Source organism: Mobula birostris, chromosome 4 (genome assembly GCF_030028105.1).
Source record: "Mobula birostris isolate sMobBir1 chromosome 4, sMobBir1.hap1, whole genome shotgun sequence".
NCBI classification, from domain to species: domain Eukaryota; kingdom Metazoa; phylum Chordata; class Chondrichthyes; order Myliobatiformes; family Myliobatidae; genus Mobula; species Mobula birostris.
Genome location: NC_092373.1, coordinates 28,302,106 through 28,320,102, shown reverse-complemented (window position 1 = coordinate 28,320,102; position 17,997 = coordinate 28,302,106). Strand labels below are relative to the sequence as shown.

Sequence of the window (17,997 nt, the reverse complement as noted above, 5' to 3'; positions counted from 1 at the left end):
TATCACAGACCTTTGATGGGGCCATATGCACCCAGTAAACCCTGCTCAATGTACCTGTAAATACCCTATAATGACTGGTTATGATTATGTTAGTACTTACTCCTCCAAGGTCCAATCTGAGGGAAGGAGTTACACTCGTCTTCCTAATTATTAATAATTTGGTTATTCCTTTATTTAACATTGTACGATTGGGTGATTAGAACCATCTTGTTGTTGAATATTAAAGAAATGAAGATGGATATCCTTGAATAACTAAACTCATAATAAAGGATTATAATGTGCAAGGCTAGTCTCCAAGATAATTAGTTAGCAATAGTCTATTGATTACAACATAATACATGTATATATAATACAATACATTTTACATTATATAATTGGATAGCGGGATGGAAATACGTCTCAACCAAAGGACGTGCAAGGTGTTTTCTTCCTTCTGCTAGTCTGGGCAAGGTGTAGCACCTGCTTAGCCACCCCCCCACCCCCACCTGATCAAGGTCACGTGAAGCCACAGGAGCAGATGATAGATGGTCGTGTGAGTAGCTGGTACAAATCACAAGTCTTGGTTATGCGGCCACTGACGCCAGACAGACAATCTCTGAAGAGTATTGATAATGGCTGGGGTCACTCATCTTGTAAAGAAACTGCCCAGAAGGTGACAATGGTAAACCACTTCTGCTGAAAAATTTGCCAAGACCAATCATGGTCATGGAAACACCATGATCGCCAAAGTCATACGACACAACACGTAATGATAACGAATGTATTGAAGTAGGATATTTGAGCTAACCTACAAAACATTGTGCATGATGTAAAAATCAAAAGGAAAATTCCAAAACTTGTTAACAATTTACTAAAAATTAAAAACCAAAATTGTGAGGCTGATAGGGTGTTGATCACCTTTGTCATTACTACGTTAACTTTCCTCAGGTGCAATATTGTATATCACCTTGCCAACTCACCTAATTTGTCGATGTAGAAAATTAGAGGATCATCTGTTTTCAATTTATTCATAAATTGAAACTCTCTCTCTCTCTCTAAGGTCCAACAGTATGGTAGATTTTCAATAGACCAAACCAAAATGAAGACAAAAGAACATTCAAGGCAAGTCAGGGAAGTGATAACAGAGAAGCACAAATCTGGGGAAGGGTACAAGACCATCCCTAGGGCACTGAACACAACTTGGAGCTCAGTGTAGTTCAACGTGAAACCATGTCCACACTGTTTAGGTCAGGTCATCCGCTCTAAACTTAGTTGCCAGAAAAGAATGGTACTTGTAAGAGAGGCTATTGTGTTGCCAGCAGTCACTCTTGAGTGAGCTGCAGAAGTCAGTGGCTGCAACTGGAGATGAAGTTCATGGCTCCACAGTCTTCAAGGCCTTGATTAAAAAGGGTATTTATGGAAGAGGGGCAAGAAAGAAGCCCTAGCTAAAGAAAAAGCATTTCCTTGCCCATAGACTTTGCAAAGTGTCACTTAGAAGACACTGTAAAGATGTGGAATAGGTCTTGTGGTTGGTTGAGACTAAAATGGAACTTTTTGGCCTCAACACTAAGTGGTACATGTGGCGTAAATCTAATACTGCACATCAGCCAGGTAACACCATCCCTACCGTAAAGTATGGTGGAGGTAGCATCATGCTATGGGAATGCTTTTCAGCAGCAGGCACTGGAAACCTGGTCAGGATTGATGGGAAGGTGAATGCTGCTAACTACTGAGAGATCCTGGATAAAAACCTGCTAGGCTCTGCCAGAAAGCTTAAACTGGAGAGGAAGTTCATCTTTCAGCAGGACAACAGCCCGAAGCACACTGCCAGAGCAACCATGGAGTGGTTTCAAATGAAGAAAATTGATGTCCTTAAATAGACTTGTCAGAGTCCTGAACTGAACCTGGTTGAACATCTCTGGAAAGACTAAGATTGCTGTCCACTGTGTTCCCAACTATCCTGACACAGCTATGGCAATTTTGCAAGGAGGAATGGGCAAACCTTGCTCCATCACATTGTGCGAAGCAAACAGAGGCTTATCCAAAAAGACTACTGGCTGTAATAGCTGTGAGAGGAAGTTCAATTAAGTACTGAGCAAAGTGGGATGAATACTTTTGAATTGCTGACAATTCAGCTTTTGAATTTGAGTTTTTCATGCTTTACAGTTTTCCCCTTTTTTTTGGTCTCTACTGTGGAAAAAAAAGGAGTATGTGACTCTCAGTTAAATTGATCAAAATGCCTGGTTGTAACCCTCATTTATGTGAACAAAGTGTTGGGGGCTGAATATTTTTACAAGACACGTACATTTATATATACTGTATCTAAAAATACCAAAACATATCAGCTTACTACTATTGAGCTAGAAGAGCTTCAAGCTCATGAATTAAGAGTGCAAGAGATTTTTTTGTGCTTTGTTTTCTTCTTGGAAGTTTGTGTGAGCCGACTAGGATCTCAGGTCTGATATCTGTTCCTTCTTGGATCATTTGTATCTTCTGACGTGTGAAACATTTGCATCTGGGGTCATTTAAATTTCAGTTCCCATGTACAAGTCGCATGCTTAAAACATCTAATTGGTACAGTAGAGGCTCAAGGATTGTATTCTTGGAATTCAACCACTTCCCTCCAGTTTCTGGACTTTTGTGTTTTGACAATTTTGGCAGCTTATGTCAAAAAATATTATAACTTTGATTTCAAATAAAATTTCTATTTAGTCTTTAACTAACCTGGATGATGCATGCAGTGCCAGAATTCTCTTCTTAATCAGCAATCATTTTAAGTATTTGTTCTTCTGACAAACTTAATCTTCCAATCTCAGTGAAGAATTTTAACTCTGAAACAAACAGAAAGGATACGTTGAAGCCTTAACTTCTGTCTTCAATGACACAGGAACTGAAACACTCCAGATAAAGTAGCAGTGTTTTGTTTCCTCTCAGATTCTCCCAGCTCATTATATCTAGGTTATGACCTTGACAACTTGGCTGGGATTCCTGAGACAGCGTTCATTTGGCTCAGACGTTATACTTACTGATAAGAAACCGTTGAAGATCTGGAAACCTAGGGTAAATAAAGCTGTGAAAAAGTGACTTGTTTCATTTAGGCATACAATGATTCTCACTGTTCTCCATTTTTCTTCCCTAAACATCAGGCAGGTGGCGATAAATTTCATTTCTAAATCAACTTCTTATGGACATTTTCTCCATAAACCGATACTCTGGTCTGGTACTGTGTGTATGCTAAACCCGCCCAGATAGCCATTAAAGACTCCCTACACCATTTTGAAGGCAACTAACATACTCACCAAAATTCATCCCTCAATTAGCATTATTTTTAAAAAATCCAGTTATTCGGTCATCATTACGATGCCGTTCGTAGGAGCTTTTTATAAACAAATTAGGTACTGTGCTTCCTGTTATACAGTCAATTTTAAAGCATTTAACTGCCAGTAAAGTCCTGGATGGGTCGTTAAAGGAATTTTATAATATAAAATGTAAATATTTCTTTTTCCTTATATCAGTTTTTAACTAAACACAGCTGTTGTTATCTGAAGTTACAATCTCCTATATGTCGCTGCAAATCAAAATACTGGAAGTTGAAGCTGAAGACGAACCAGAAAGTGCTGAAAAACACAGAGGTCAGACAGAATCTGATGAAAGAGAAACAATGTTAACATTTCAGATCAAAGACCCTTCATCAGAACTTGGGAAGAGAGAAAATTAATTAAAGTTACAAAATGTGGAAATCAATACTGTTGCTGAAAGGGAAAAATGTGCCAAACTGCCCAGGTAAAGCCCTCCCCGGTGAGCACCTTTACAAGGAGTGCCGCCACGAGAAATCAGCGACCATCATCAAGGAACCCCACCACCCAAGCCGTGCTCTCTTCTTGCTGCCGCTGCCTTCGGGAAGGAGGTCCAGGAGTCCAAGGTCCTGCATCACCAGGTTCAGGAACTGTCATTACGTACAACCACCAGGCTCCTGAACCTGCATGGATAACTTCACTCAACTCAATTCTGAACCGATTCCATCACCTGTTAACTCACTTTGAAGGACTCCACTACTCATGTTCTCAGTGCTAGGTATTTATTCATTTTTGCATGATTTGTCTTCTTTTGCAAATTGTCAGTCTTTGTAGATGCACAGTTTTCATAAATTCTATTGTATTTCTTTATCTTTCTGTAAATGTCTGCAAGAAAATGAATTTCAAGGTAGTATACGGTGACATTTATGTATTATGATGATAAATTTACATTGAATTGGTGAAAAAAATGGAAGTGATGGTGTTGTTCCCGAAACTTGGACTGGGTATCATTATAGTGGGAGACCATGGACAGAGAAGAGCAAAGATGTGAAATAACGGGAGCCAGCACAAGGATCTGCAGCCTCCTGGACCCAATATCTGGTTCAAAGACTTCAGGTAATTCACTTACACTGTCTGTATCAGAATTGGTGAATTTTGCTGCAAGTCTTCCATCTGTGATCCATTCTCTCTCTCTCTCCCTCCACCCATTAGCACAGCCTGACCTTCTTTATTTGTTCTGCTGTCCTGGATTTTACATCTTTGCATATCCCCTTTGCATTCTCACTAGCTGACTCCACCTATCTCATAGCCCAGCACCCCCCCCACACACAATATATGCATTTTCTCTTCTCTATAACTGCCCTACAGTAACTTACCAACATGAATTATCTTGCAACCACTCACTCTACCCACCTATTCCCGAGCTTTTCTGCAACCTGAAACTAACTTCCTTTCTCTTTCCCAGTCCTGATGAAAGGTCTTCAGTAAAAAACATTAACGTGTTTTTTTTCCCTCCACAGATGCTGCCTGATCTGTTGAGTGTTTCCCATGTGCACTTCTTTTATTACCCAATGGGTCAGCCAGCACTGCTCTCACAAGTCTAAGTAAGAAGGGATTAAAAATCTTCACTTGGAAACGTTTTTCAAAATTGAAAGCTCAGCACCAGTATAAAAAAGTTTGAAATTGCAAAATGGAAGAGTACATTGAAAACAGCAGTAATTCAGTAAGTTTGAAGTGTGGTCTATCCAAAGTTGGGAAGAGAAAGTACCCAGACCTCCAGTAAAGTTTCAGACTAAAAACGTTTCATTTAGACGGAATCTTACCAATCTATTTTATTTTCTTAATTTGTATTTGCTCTTATAAAAATGAATATATCAAATACTTTATACTTTATTGTCGCCAAACAATTGATACTAGAGCGTGCAATCATCAAGAGAGACATTTGATTCTGCGCTTCGCACTCCCTGGAGTACAAATCAATAATAAATATTAAAAATTTAAATTATAAATCATAAACAGAAAATAGAAAAGGGAAAGTAAGGTAGTGCAAAAAAACCCGAGAGGCAGGTCCGGATATTTGGAGGGTACGGCCCAGATCCGGATCAGGATCTATTCAGCAGTCTTATCACAGTTGGAAAGAAGCTGTTCCCAAATCTGGCCGTACGAGATCTAATATGTACTTTGTGATATTCTGCACTTTTGAGTACAGTAATCAGTACAGCTACATTACAAAATGCACTTTACAGAAAAGCAGGGAACATTTTATAAAGTAGGTTTATTAGGTTACAAATAAAAAAAGCAATTTTGTTTATCCCCCAATCACAACATTTTAGGTTGCTCTTCATCTAAACACTCAACAAACTGGGTGAATATGAATGATCACAAAGATCAAGTGTTCACACTGGTTGAAGTGGTTTTGACACCAAAATAAGAGACTTCAATCTAACTTCTAGGAGACTGAGCACTTTTGACAAAGGCTCTGAAACATCATTGAAATAGATATTAGGTAATTTTACCACCAAATAAAAGGCAGGTCTTAAACTAGCTCAAAGAGACAGTATGGCATTTAAATGAAATAATGCATATTTTTGCAAATCATTCATCTAATGGGCAGCATGGTAGTGCAGTGGTTAGCACAACACTTTACAATACAGGTGACCAGGGTCCAATTGCCGCCGCCGCCGCCTGTAAGGAGTACGTATTTTCTCCCTGTGACCGTGTGTGTTTCCTCTGGGTGCTCCAGTTTCCTGCTACAGCCAAGAAATGTACCAATTGGCAGGTTAACTGGTCATTGTGAATTGTCCTGTGATTAGGCTAGGGTTAAATCAGAGGATTGCTGGGCAGCACGGCTCAAAGGGCCTGTTCTATGCTGTATTTCAATAAACAGAGAAATAAATAAGTAATGGGGCAAATATCATCAGAAAAAGTTAGAAACTGAACTGGTCTATGTAAAGTTTATTATATATGAATTGTTACGTTTATTTACTAACCTTTCGTGCAAGTGGAGTTGAAAGATGTAGATTAACTTTATTATTTGTAACACTTCCATTGAAACATACAGTGAAATGTGTCATTTTTGAGTCAAAAACCAACACAGTCCAAAGGTTGTGCTGGGGGCAGCCCACAAGTGATGTTACGCTTCCAGCGACGACATAGCATGCCCACAACTAAAATTCCCTCCAAGGCGTGCACGTGTGCGTACACACATCACTTGCTACTAGTGCACAAAGGAATTTAAACTGCGCACAGAAGCTTGACATGTTGGCATGTTAAGTATATTTCACATTTCACAATGATACACAATCACATTTCCTTCTCCGGTTTCTGATGTGGATGGTGTTGACGACGTGGAGTTTGTGATGATTTGTCTGCAGATTTTAGAACTGGCTTCTTTATACTGTTTTTATTGAAGTGATTGAGAAACTATGTAAAATTCCAAAAAGCAAAGGGCACGAAGCACAACAGAACTGCTAGTTCTTTAAAACTGAATAGCTTAATGAAACAGTAGAAACTGCTACACTGAAAGCTCATGATTTCAGGAACATGCAGTTCTGAGAAATATTTATGTACAGTGCAGAAACTGGTGTTACCTGCATGTATTGTTGTGATGCAAAAGTTGCTGGAGAATTTGCAAGTAGGAAGAAGTGGAGTGATATTTGGAAACTTGACTTTTTAAAGCATCATTTAACAAGCAAATCACATGTGGACAGTGTGCAAAAGCTTTGTCGAGAAAATCCTTCATTACATGTTTTGTGTGAACACAGATGCGTGAGAGCAAAAATAATCAAACCCAGAGGAGATCGAAGTTCTTATTAATTTGCTAGCTGTTAAAATGAATACCTCTACATATAAAATTCCGTGTGCCCATATTATCGTCACTGTGCAAATAAAAATGCACATCACAAGACTTCTGTGCACACTGGTCATTACAAATTAGAGGCAACATTGCCCACAACTAACCCTAACCGCAAGTCTTTGGAATCTGTAAGGAAACCGGAGCCACCTAGAAGAAATACACACGTGATCATGAGGAGAACATACAATATCTCTTACAGACAGTGGCGGGAGTCGAACCCTGATCAGTAACTGCTGGCGCTGTAAAATGACTGAACTAACTGCTATGCTGCCATGCTGCCCCTTTGTAACTCCTTTGTTTCAATGCCATGTAGCACCATCCAAGACTGGAGCAATGTTTCTTTATTCAAGTTACTGTTATTTTATACTTCTATGAAGATTAACTGCCAGAATTACACTTTTCTGCACCTAAGTGTACAAGACGACAATTTCAGAAGCAGTTGGTTCTTTGGAATTTGCAATATACGTTTGGCTGCCTTTAGGAACTGGTTTGCAATACGGGGCTAAATTCTCAATATGTGGTGAACCCAAACACAGCTGTTTAGTTGAGGTTACTGTCTTCAAAAGTAGAAGACTCTCTTTAAAGATCTTCCTTTGAAGATTTGCAATGATACAAAAAAAAAATCCACAAACACTTCAAAACTCAATGAATTGATACTTCAAATAAACACCTTAGGGTCTCATCGGCTGCTTGCTCAGAGACTGAACCCACAGGGTATGTTTCTAACTTGTCTTTCAAAGCACTCGCCAGACTCTGCAGAAAATAGGCAGAGATCTTGGTTAAACATTTATATCAAGGCTCTTCGATGTCATTAGACCCAACTGCTATTTTCAGGCAGAAGCCTTAGCCATCATTTTAGCACAAGTGGACCATCCGCCTGAAATTACTACTGTCACAGAAGCCAGTCGGATTCACACATGAGCTACCAAGAACACTGCAGAAGCTATAGGGCCATACACATCCAAGCTGAAGTACATGTATTTCTTATAAAACGTGGTTACTTTTCTAAGAAACCTTAGATATAGAAGTTTTAGTTACCTTCAATGCATTGGATTTAAAGACGTGTTCCTAATTGCGCTATAACTAATGCAGCCTGTATTAACGCAAATAGTATATTAATCATAACCAATTCACACTATGGAAATATGTTACAGCATCAGATACAGCCCAGTCCACCTCAGGAAATGCCCTCCCCACTATCGAGCACACCTGCAAGGAGTGCTGACAAGGGGTCACAGTCCAAAATGTCGACTGCTTATTCATTTCCGTAGGTTTCTGACCTGCTGTTCCTCCAGCTTGTGTGTGCGTTACTCTGGATCTCCGGCAGAGTCACCTGCGGTTATAGATCGCAGGGTAGTACACAGTGACATGTACATAATCTGAAAATAAATTTGCTTTGACTATCAACACACACAAAATGCTGGATGAAGAGATTATAAATGAAAGTATTTGTGGTATATTTCAAATGGCAGAAGAAATGCCTTCTCATTTAAGCTTTCCTGTGGGAATAGGAGGAGCTGGAGTCTGCTCCATTAAAGCAGCTTCAGGCATTCCAGAACTGAACTATTTATTTACCAGGGTGTCAGGGTGATGTCGATTCAAACACTGAAAGCTACTTCTCAGCCTGCTCATGCCCACCGGTAACACTCCCAGCAAATCCAAAGTGAGATACAGCTCTCCTCAGAGGCCAGAGACACACTGACACAGCCATGGTCAGGATTGTTGGGCCTATCTTAGCAACAATTCTTGCTCTGTTAAAATTGGGCTCAGCCCATTTGGCAATTCCTCAACACTGACCCTTGACATTAGGGTTCCACCTTGTGGTTTCTTTGATACAACTTCCACTTGCATCCTGGTTGCTCTATTAACTGCTGCTCCTCATTAGTCACACACATTGAGTAATGGCCAGAACTTGCTGGATAACAAAAGAAATGAAGGATGTGTGGTCTATTAAAACACAAATCACCTAGCAATAGGCAGTAAGGAAGGCAGACCCTCTGATTTATACAAAGCAGTGTAAAAAGCCCATGATCTCACCACAAGTTTGATAAATTTTCATGTTAATTGTTCATTAAGCTTACTGTCAAAAGTCAAGTTCAGTGGTTAACTGCACGTGTACTCGGCTAATGATACATTTCTTATTAATGGCCGCCTATCAAAACCCTTGACACTGAAATAAACCCATTACAACGGTGCCTCCTTTCATTGAAGAGTGAACCATTGTTAGAAATTAGTTTTATGAAAATTGTGGACAAGAGGGAGTCAAGAAAATTGTATGTATTTAACAAATGCTTAGCTTCAAGATTCAAATTTATTTATCACATGTATATTGAAACAGAGTGAAATGTGTCATTCACATTAACAACCTACACACCCGAGGGGTATGCAGGGGCAGCATACCCCGCAAGGGTCACTGGCTACACATTCCAGGCACCAACATAACATGCTCACAATGACCGGCAAAACACAGAACACAAGAAAACAGTAAACAACAAGAAAAAGTGAAACCTCAATCCTCCCCTCCATGACACACGCACTCCTCCATCTCAAGGCAAGCGGTCTTCAGCCTCCAGCGGACTCAGACTCAAGGGCATTAGGTCTTCAACTCCTCCAGCGGACCTGCAAAGGTTCACGGACTTGGGCCCTGGCCAATAGGCTTTGGCTTCCAGCCTGCTGATTCAGCACTCAGGCTTTGATCCTTGGCATCAACCCCAGGACCTGCCGATCACCGAATGCTAGGCTCAAACTCCGGCCTTGCCGATTCATGGGCCTGTTCCTCCTGCCCACGTTGAACTCCAATGCTGGAACCCACTGACAACCGGCTGACTCGGTGGGGCGGGGGGGGTGAGATGGACCACCAGCCCTCGTCCGCCTGCCTGACATCCGGCCACAGATATCCCACATCCACATCGCCGGCCTTTGAATATGGATCAGAGGCTTAGACTCCAGCCTGGCCTCCATACCCCCCCGCAACCCTGTTCCTAAACCCCAACTTGACCCTTAAACTCTTCTCTCTGTCCCCCCAAATCATTCATAAGGATCTAAAAAAACAACTAAACCTGTGCTGCGACCGCAATGGAGTCTGCAGAGTGGCACCTCGTGATATTTATTTCCATTCCCAGCCTTGAAAGAAGTCACATTTTAATTTTTCCTTTGGACACTTTATCTCTTTACTCACACTCCCTCTTACAGTGTTTCTCTCTCTTTTGCTATATCAAAATTTAAAATCATCCTCCCAAATTAAATATGCTTCTTAGAATTTCCATTGTTCAAATCTCACTGAGCAGAGACCATCTATTTGACCTTGTTATTCATCAGAGTTGCCATTGCCCCGATGCCAAAGCCCTGTTACGATTGACAGCTTGCCAGGCACATGTCATTTGAGCGGAGAATGAGGAAAAAGTCAACCTAACCAAACATACCTCGACCAGCAACTTCAGGACTAGCACGTTCCCAAAGACTCAGCACCTCTCTTCAGTAAATACAGGGTAACTGGAAAAGAAACTTTTGAACAAAGCAAGCTAAGTAGTTCTCAAAAGTCACAAGAAAGTAACAAAAACTACAGACAGTGGCCTCAGATTTATAGAGGGACATGGCACATAAACAGGGCCTTCAGTGCACCAACTGCACTCTTTAGTATCAATGCTATTGCAATCTACAGAAGCCCCTCACTCACACACTAGGCGCTATTTACTGTGGCCAATTAACTTACCAACTCGTACATCTTTGGAATGGGGAAGCAAAATGGTGCACTTGGGATAGACGCGTGCAGTAATGGAGAAGTACAAATTCCGTACAGTTGGTACCAGTTGGAATTGAAACCAGGAATACGACACTGTGAAACAGTGGCTCTTCTTACTGTGCCTGTGCCTTCCTTAATGGAATTCTGACTGATATCTTGCATATTTTTTAAAAATAAACTTCAAACCGTTCTATTTTAATTCTAAACCACAGTGGATATGCAAGAGAAATGCTGTGACACATATGCTCAATTAAGGTCAGTTAATATATTCGTACCCGGCTGCAAGAACAGTGCACTCAGGAGAAAATTGACAGTAAAAATCTGCCGACCGAGCTTCATATGTTGCCGAGCCTACTGCTAAATTTCAAACTGTTAATCTTTGACCAATGAGTGACCCTTGTTACTCCCACTGAGAGACAAAGCAGTCATGTGATTGAAGAGAAACGAGCCCCTAAGACAGGACGAGAGTCTAGTGACAACAATGAAACGAGAACAATCACAAGACAGCTGAGCAGGTGCAATCAGATGAACTGACTACTTGCAGAAGGTTTTGTGATTGGAAGAGCAATGCTCAAAATAAATTGCCTGTCTCGAATTTATTTTTTGAAAAGCGAGCTGTCGATCTGCAAGTGTCGTGATTACTGACTGCATATGCAGTGTTTGTCAGCATTGGAGGGGGGTGGAAGGAAAGGGGTAGGGCATCCTGAAATGCCAACCTCTCTCGCATTTCGGGCAGAGACATGGGAGAAGTCCACTTGCCCAAAACTGAAGTTAACCCTTTCACTACTGCTTCTAATCTCTCCCAGAAGCACGCAAACAATTTAACCACCTTCGCTCAGTGTTCACAAAATTAAAAACAATTGATGTGAGAATCCAAAGGCCAAGTTTAATACATTGCCACAGTGACTCCACTTCAAAATGTACTTTATTGGCCGCAAAGTGCTAATGTTATAAAAAGGAAGCAGTAAACACAAGCCATTTTACCCACTGCAACCTGCAGGCAACGTTAGCACAGTTATCTGCTCTAACAAGTCAAAACAACTATTGGAAAATCAATAAACGGAATTTTGTTCTCGGTTTTTAGTCAGAACCAACAAAGGACACGTAAATCACAATTATGTGTATTGTAGTGTTTTTGCAGAAGCATTGGCACAGTTGAACGTTCAACTCTGATGTGACTAGAATTTCCACCCCCCCCAACCCCCACAAGGGCTGGGGCTATCATTCCGACTTTGGGATCTCAAAGGAATTCAAGAATATTCAGTTCTTGAAATCCACATTTTTCTAGATAAAAATATAACATGGACAAAGAACAACCATGATTGTGATGTCTTGCTCACAATTGAAGTAAAAATGTCAGCTTTGCATACTCTAGCTAATAACAGAACAACCCATGAGCTGATCATTTCAATTAATTTCTAAAGTGAGTTAAATTCCAGATTATTCAACCTCCTCCACCACTTTCCTGATTTACCACAATCGCCAGTTCCCTGATTCAGGACATTGCTTGATACATTCTCTCCAGATATGTCTTAATCTACTGTTGGCCATACCAGGCAACAGATAAAAACATGAAGCATATAAAATTATGTTTCAGTGGAAATCTAGCAAAATTAACCTGGGTGAGAGTAAGAGTTCGGCACGGACTAGAAGGGCCGAGATGACCTGTTTCCGTGCTGTAATTGTTATATGGTTATATATGGTTATTTGCTAATGTTAGTAATTTCAAAAATAAACACTCGTATTGTTTCAAAGTGGCACGGTAGCGTAGTGGTTAACACAATGCTTTATAGTACAGGTGAACTGGGTTAAATTTTCGCTGGCCATTCAAGGAGTTTATATGTTCTCCTAGTGACCTTGTGGGTTTCCTCCAGGTGCTCTGGTCCTCTGCCCCCACAGTGCAAAGACACACATGTTGGTTGGTGAATTGGTCATTCTAAATTTTCCCATGATTAGGCTCAGATTAAATTGAGGAATTGCTGGGCGGTGTGGGTCAAAGGCCAGAATTATCCCACACTGTATCTAAAATAAATTTGGGAGCTACTGGACACCAGCCACCTCTGTGCAAGAACCCTTTGGAAGGTTCAACAAGGCTATTTGCTAGACCCAGACAAATAAAGCTATACTCAGCGGCCACTTTATTAGGTACATCCAGTACTCAATAAAGTGGCCACCGAGTTGAGTGTATGTTTGTGGTCTTCTGCTGCTGTAGTCCATCTGCTTCAATGTTTGATATGTTGTGCATTCAGAGATGCTCTTCTGCACACCACTGTTGTAACGTGTGATCATTTCAGTTACTGTCGCCTTCCTGTCAGCTTGAAGCAACCTGACCATTCTCCTCTGACCTCTCTCATTGACAAGGCGTTTTCACCACCTTCAGGACTGCTGCTCGCTGGATATTGTTTGCTCTTTGCATCATTCTCGGTAGTAAACTCGGGAGACTGTCGTCCATGAAAGTTTCCGATATACTCAAACCTCCCCGTCTGGCACCAACAATCATTGCACAGTCAAGGTCACTGAGATCACATTTCTTCCCCATCTGATGTCTGGTCTGAATAAAATCCTAACCCTCTCAGCCATGCCTGCATGCTTTTATACATTAAGTTGCTGCCGAACGTTGGCTGATTAGATGTTTGCATTAACAAGCAGGCGTACAGGTGTACCTAATAAAGTGACCGCTGAGTGTGTCCCTTCAATGACCCTCACCCCAAACACATCTCAAAAGTAGGGATACCATGCTCTGTGTGGTAAAATTGGTTTATTACTGTCGCCTGCTCTGAGGTACAGTGAGTCCAGGGATAATGCAGTACTGAGGAGTTGACAATGGCCACCTGAATGTCTGACTACCTCCCTTCAGAGTCAATCGTGTTGCCATCAACAACACCTCCAAGACTACCCTTGATTTAAAATTTCCTAGATTTGCTTCGAAATTCTTTTATCTCAAGAGCAGATCAAAGGTCAGGTATCTTAACTGAGTGAAACTAAAGGTTTCTATCATTTCTGAGTCTCTTCACATGGTTAAGAGTTTCAATATTAGTCCAAAAGCTGGATATCATGCAACCAAATATCTCACAATAGTCCCTCCTTGCCCAGCCCACCCTTTCAGCCCGCTAACATGAGGAAATCTGCAGATGCTGGAAATTCAAGCAACACACATCAAAGTTGCTGGTGAACGCAGCAGGCCAGGCAGCATCTCTAGGAAAAGGTACAGTCGATGTTTCGGGCCGAGACCCTTCGTCAGGACTAACTTTCAGCCCACTATCCATTTTGTGTCCTGGACTGCAGATACACAATCCATGATAACGTCTTGCCCAAGCTTCCTGACGTGTTATGATCTCTCCCACTGAGGGACCATTGCGGGCCGGTGGTGTAGCGGCATCCGTGCTGGACCGTGAGGCAAGTGGTCCTGGGTTCGAATCCGGCCGGCTCCATGCGCACTTTCCATCCGTTATGGGTCAATTGTTGGGCTAGCAACTCAGTCTGGTGAAAAACAGACGAATGCTGAAGAAAAGGCAAGGTGCGCCACAAGGCGCGGAAAGGAACAGCAACAACTAAGGAACCATGTCATTCTGTGAATACTGGCGCCTGTGCCCTCCCGGTCACACAGCAGCCTTACTCGGAAATCCTTCATCATTACTCAAAGGCAATGCCAATTGCTTATCAGTTACTTCTCAAAGCACACAAGGGAGGACACCATTTTCTTCAATGTTATGAAGGCCATTAGATGCCGATGTTGCCAGCAATATCCATACAAATGAATAAAAGCTCGTGGGATCTCTTGCTGACTTCAAGGTCACTTCGGGATATCTAGATTCCTGCTAGAAAATATAAAATATGGAATGATGGATTTTATAAAATGAAACAGGGAGTTCAAAAAATTTAATGATAATTAATGTTTAAAAGATATTTGTGAGGCCTTATAGAACCCTATATTCAGTTTCGGGTGCTCAGTTTTAATAGGAATATAGAAAAGACTCATTAGCTTCACATTAGGCTTCAATTGGAGGAAATCCAGACACATTTCGTTGGAATGGGAAAGATTAAGAAGAAATCCTTCAGGCATGGAATATTCTGATAGGCAAAACAGAAACAAACATCTGCACCAGACACAGAACAAAATCCAAATCCAAAATAGATTTTAAAAAAAAAAGGCATTTTGATTTTGAATATAAAGAGTAAGGGAAATACTATCAAAGAATCAGCAAGGCTAATGTGGGCAGAATGGTCTGCCTCTGAATAGTGCAATTCTTCAAAGCCATGGAGAAACCTCCCTAACAACATGATAAGCTTGTGGACATGTCAGTTCATGGCCTCCTCTGCAGTCATAATGAGACCATACACAGGCTAGAGGAGCAGCACCTCATATTCCGCCTGAGTAGCCTCCAACCTGATGACATGAACTTAGATCTCTCCAACTTCCGGTAATTTCCCGCTCCCTCTTTCTTCTATTGCCCACTGTCTCCCTTCTTACCTTTTCTCTTCACCTGCTTATCACAGCACTTTGATGCCTCTCCTCCTCTTTCTCCCATGGTCCACCCTCCTCTCCTATCAGATTCCTTCTTCAGCCCTTTACCTTTTCTGCCTATCACATCTCAGCTTTTCACTTCATCCTCTCTCCACCATCCACCCAGCTGCACCTATCACCTTTTAGCTCATAGTCTTTCCTCTCCCTCCACCTTATTCTGGCTTCTTCCCCCCTTCAGTTTCAGTCTGGATGATGAGCGTCAGCCCAAAGCATTGAATATTTATTTATTGAGATACAGCGTGGAGTAGGTTGTTCTGGCCCTTTGAGCCACGCCACACAGCAACCCTCCAATTTAACCCTAGCCTAACCGTTGGTCAAGTAACAATGACCAATTAACCTACCAACCAGTAGGTCTTTGGACTGCAGGAGGAAACCAGGTAGAACGTACAAACTCCTTACAGACAGCGTTGGGAACTGAACCCAGGACGCCTGTACAGTAAAGCATTGTGCTACCCACTACGCCACTGTCCTCACTGTGCTGCTCCAATTCCACCCCACCCCCCATAAATGCTACCTAACCTGCCGAGTTCCTCCAGCATTTTGTGTGAGTTCCAGCGTCTGCAGAATCTCGTTTTATAATAAGCTTGCGTTTTGTCCGTCAAAAGCAGAGGTTAAAATAGCCAGTATCAGGAAGATAAGGGTTGGTGAAACCAATATTATTCCCTAAGCCCTTCTTTAGTAAATAGTTTCAAATTTTGTCTGTCTTTCATTCTCTCAACAGCAAACAGGGTTAACATTTGTCCTTCCTGTATGTCTTACAAATTTTAACCCGTTGGTTTTATAACGTTTTCCCATTTACTGCATTTACGCCAAAACATTTTTCTAATTAAGGACATCTAATAATAGTACATGCTCTTTAAGTTAAAGCATGATGTATAGCAGCTACTTAATGAAGCAGCTGCTGTAATTAATTATGTATATTAAGATCAGACAATTGAAATTTTATAATGCAGTTATCTTTGACACAGATTACGCTCAATCGGTAGCTCATTAATTTGTCAAGTAATAATTTTGTATATACAAACAAAATGTAATTTACCAATTCCTTAAATTAGTGCTTTACAACCCACGCACTGCAACATCCAAATCCCATTTATAGTTCTTCCTACATGTAAGCAACATGATCACAGAGACCAAGGAGCCTGACTTCCACCTGCTAAAATGGCAACTCACGCACCAAGGGTTGTCCACACATTCATCGTCCTACTTCACCCTCATTGCCTCAAGTTTGATTCTCATCTCTCAGTGCAGTGTAATATTTGGGGCGGCGTGGTAGCATTGCAGTTAGCATTCCGCTTTACGGTGCCAGCAACGCAGGTTCAATACCTGCTGCTGTCTGTAACGAGTTTGTACGTTCTCCCCGTGGCCCCATGTGTTTCCTCTGGATGCTTCAGTTTAGTAAGTTAATTGGTCACACATGGGTGTAATTGGACAGTGTGGGCTCATTGGGCTGGGAGAGCCTGTTACTGTGCTGTATATTATATAAAAAAATTAAACATTTAAAAGAAGAAAATTGGTCAATTTCATTTGAGCTAAATTCATGTCAATATTTGATATTTTAAATAAATTTCTGCTGTTTTGTGTTGTCCAGCTTTAATGTCTTCACCCTGTTCGTGTTAACTTATCAAATTCAAATAATTTTGCACCATCAATCCAAACTAAAGTGATCCGCCCTTTATCTCCCACCCCTCAGCCAAGGGAGCTGTGTCACAGAGCATGGATCAGAGACAATAGATCAAGAGCAGATTCAGATTTGACAGACAAATTTTATAGACTATTACCCATTTTACGTAACAAAACAAAGATACACAAATTCAAATATTTTTTCTATTGATAGTCACAGCAAAAGGCAACCAGACAGTGAAATGTTCCAAATGAACAGATACTCGTCTCTTCACCAGCATAAGACTCTCCCCCACCAAACACACACAAATTCTGTAAATAACATCCCTTTGTTGTTGCTTTTTTTTGAGGGTAAATCCTTTGTTGTTGCTTTTTTTTTTGAGGGTAAATCCTTTGTTGTTGCTTTTTTTTTGAGGGCAAATCAGAAAAATGAGGTACGGCTGAAATATTTGGAAGGTTAAGCATTGTTATAACTAGATTTTTGCTGACTAATTACTCCATAAAATGGCCTTCAAGGTCTCTCTCCGAACCGTTAATCACAAAGCAAGAGATGGAGGTTTCTCAGTTGAGCTACATTTAAATTTCTTCGACTTATTGGTGTAAAATTATGAAGTGTGGCCATGTTAATGTAATTGTTGATGCTGTTAAAACTCAGAAATCACACATTTATGGTGTGCTCTCTCATGTTAAATTGTTTTACTTAAGGCAGCAGAGGCACAATAAAGCAGTATTACATTGAGCATATGAACCCCTGGACCCTTTTCCCCTGCCAAGCTCCCGACGGTCTGCCACAGGAGGGAATAACACCTATTTATGGACTAATCTGCTACTAAATAGGCCTCCCATTGGAGGGTTGAGACCCATACAGTTGGAGGTCAAAAAAGAGGTCACCCCACCAGCCCCCTCAGCTTGAATCTGTGTGTGGCATGAAGGATTAGTGGAGAGAGAAATTGCCCTAAAAATACAACTGGTACAT

At 41.1% G+C, this 17,997-nt stretch overlaps 1 protein-coding gene across 9 annotated transcripts in view; it reads right to left on the bottom strand.

Annotated features, from left to right (window-relative positions):
- zbtb38 (zinc finger and BTB domain containing 38) overlaps window positions 1-17,997 on the bottom strand; it is an 87,597-nt gene that overhangs the window by 46,822 nt on the left and 22,778 nt on the right. For 7 of the 9 annotated variants that reach the window (XR_011885655.1, XM_072255066.1, XM_072255068.1 and 4 more), the window contains exon 2: window positions 2,704-2,810. The exons of the other annotated variants lie outside the window; for them this stretch is intronic. The gene's annotated coding sequence lies outside the window, so the exon portion shown is untranslated. The remainder of the gene's footprint in view (window positions 1-2,703; window positions 2,811-17,997) is intronic. 9 annotated transcript variants of the gene reach the window in all.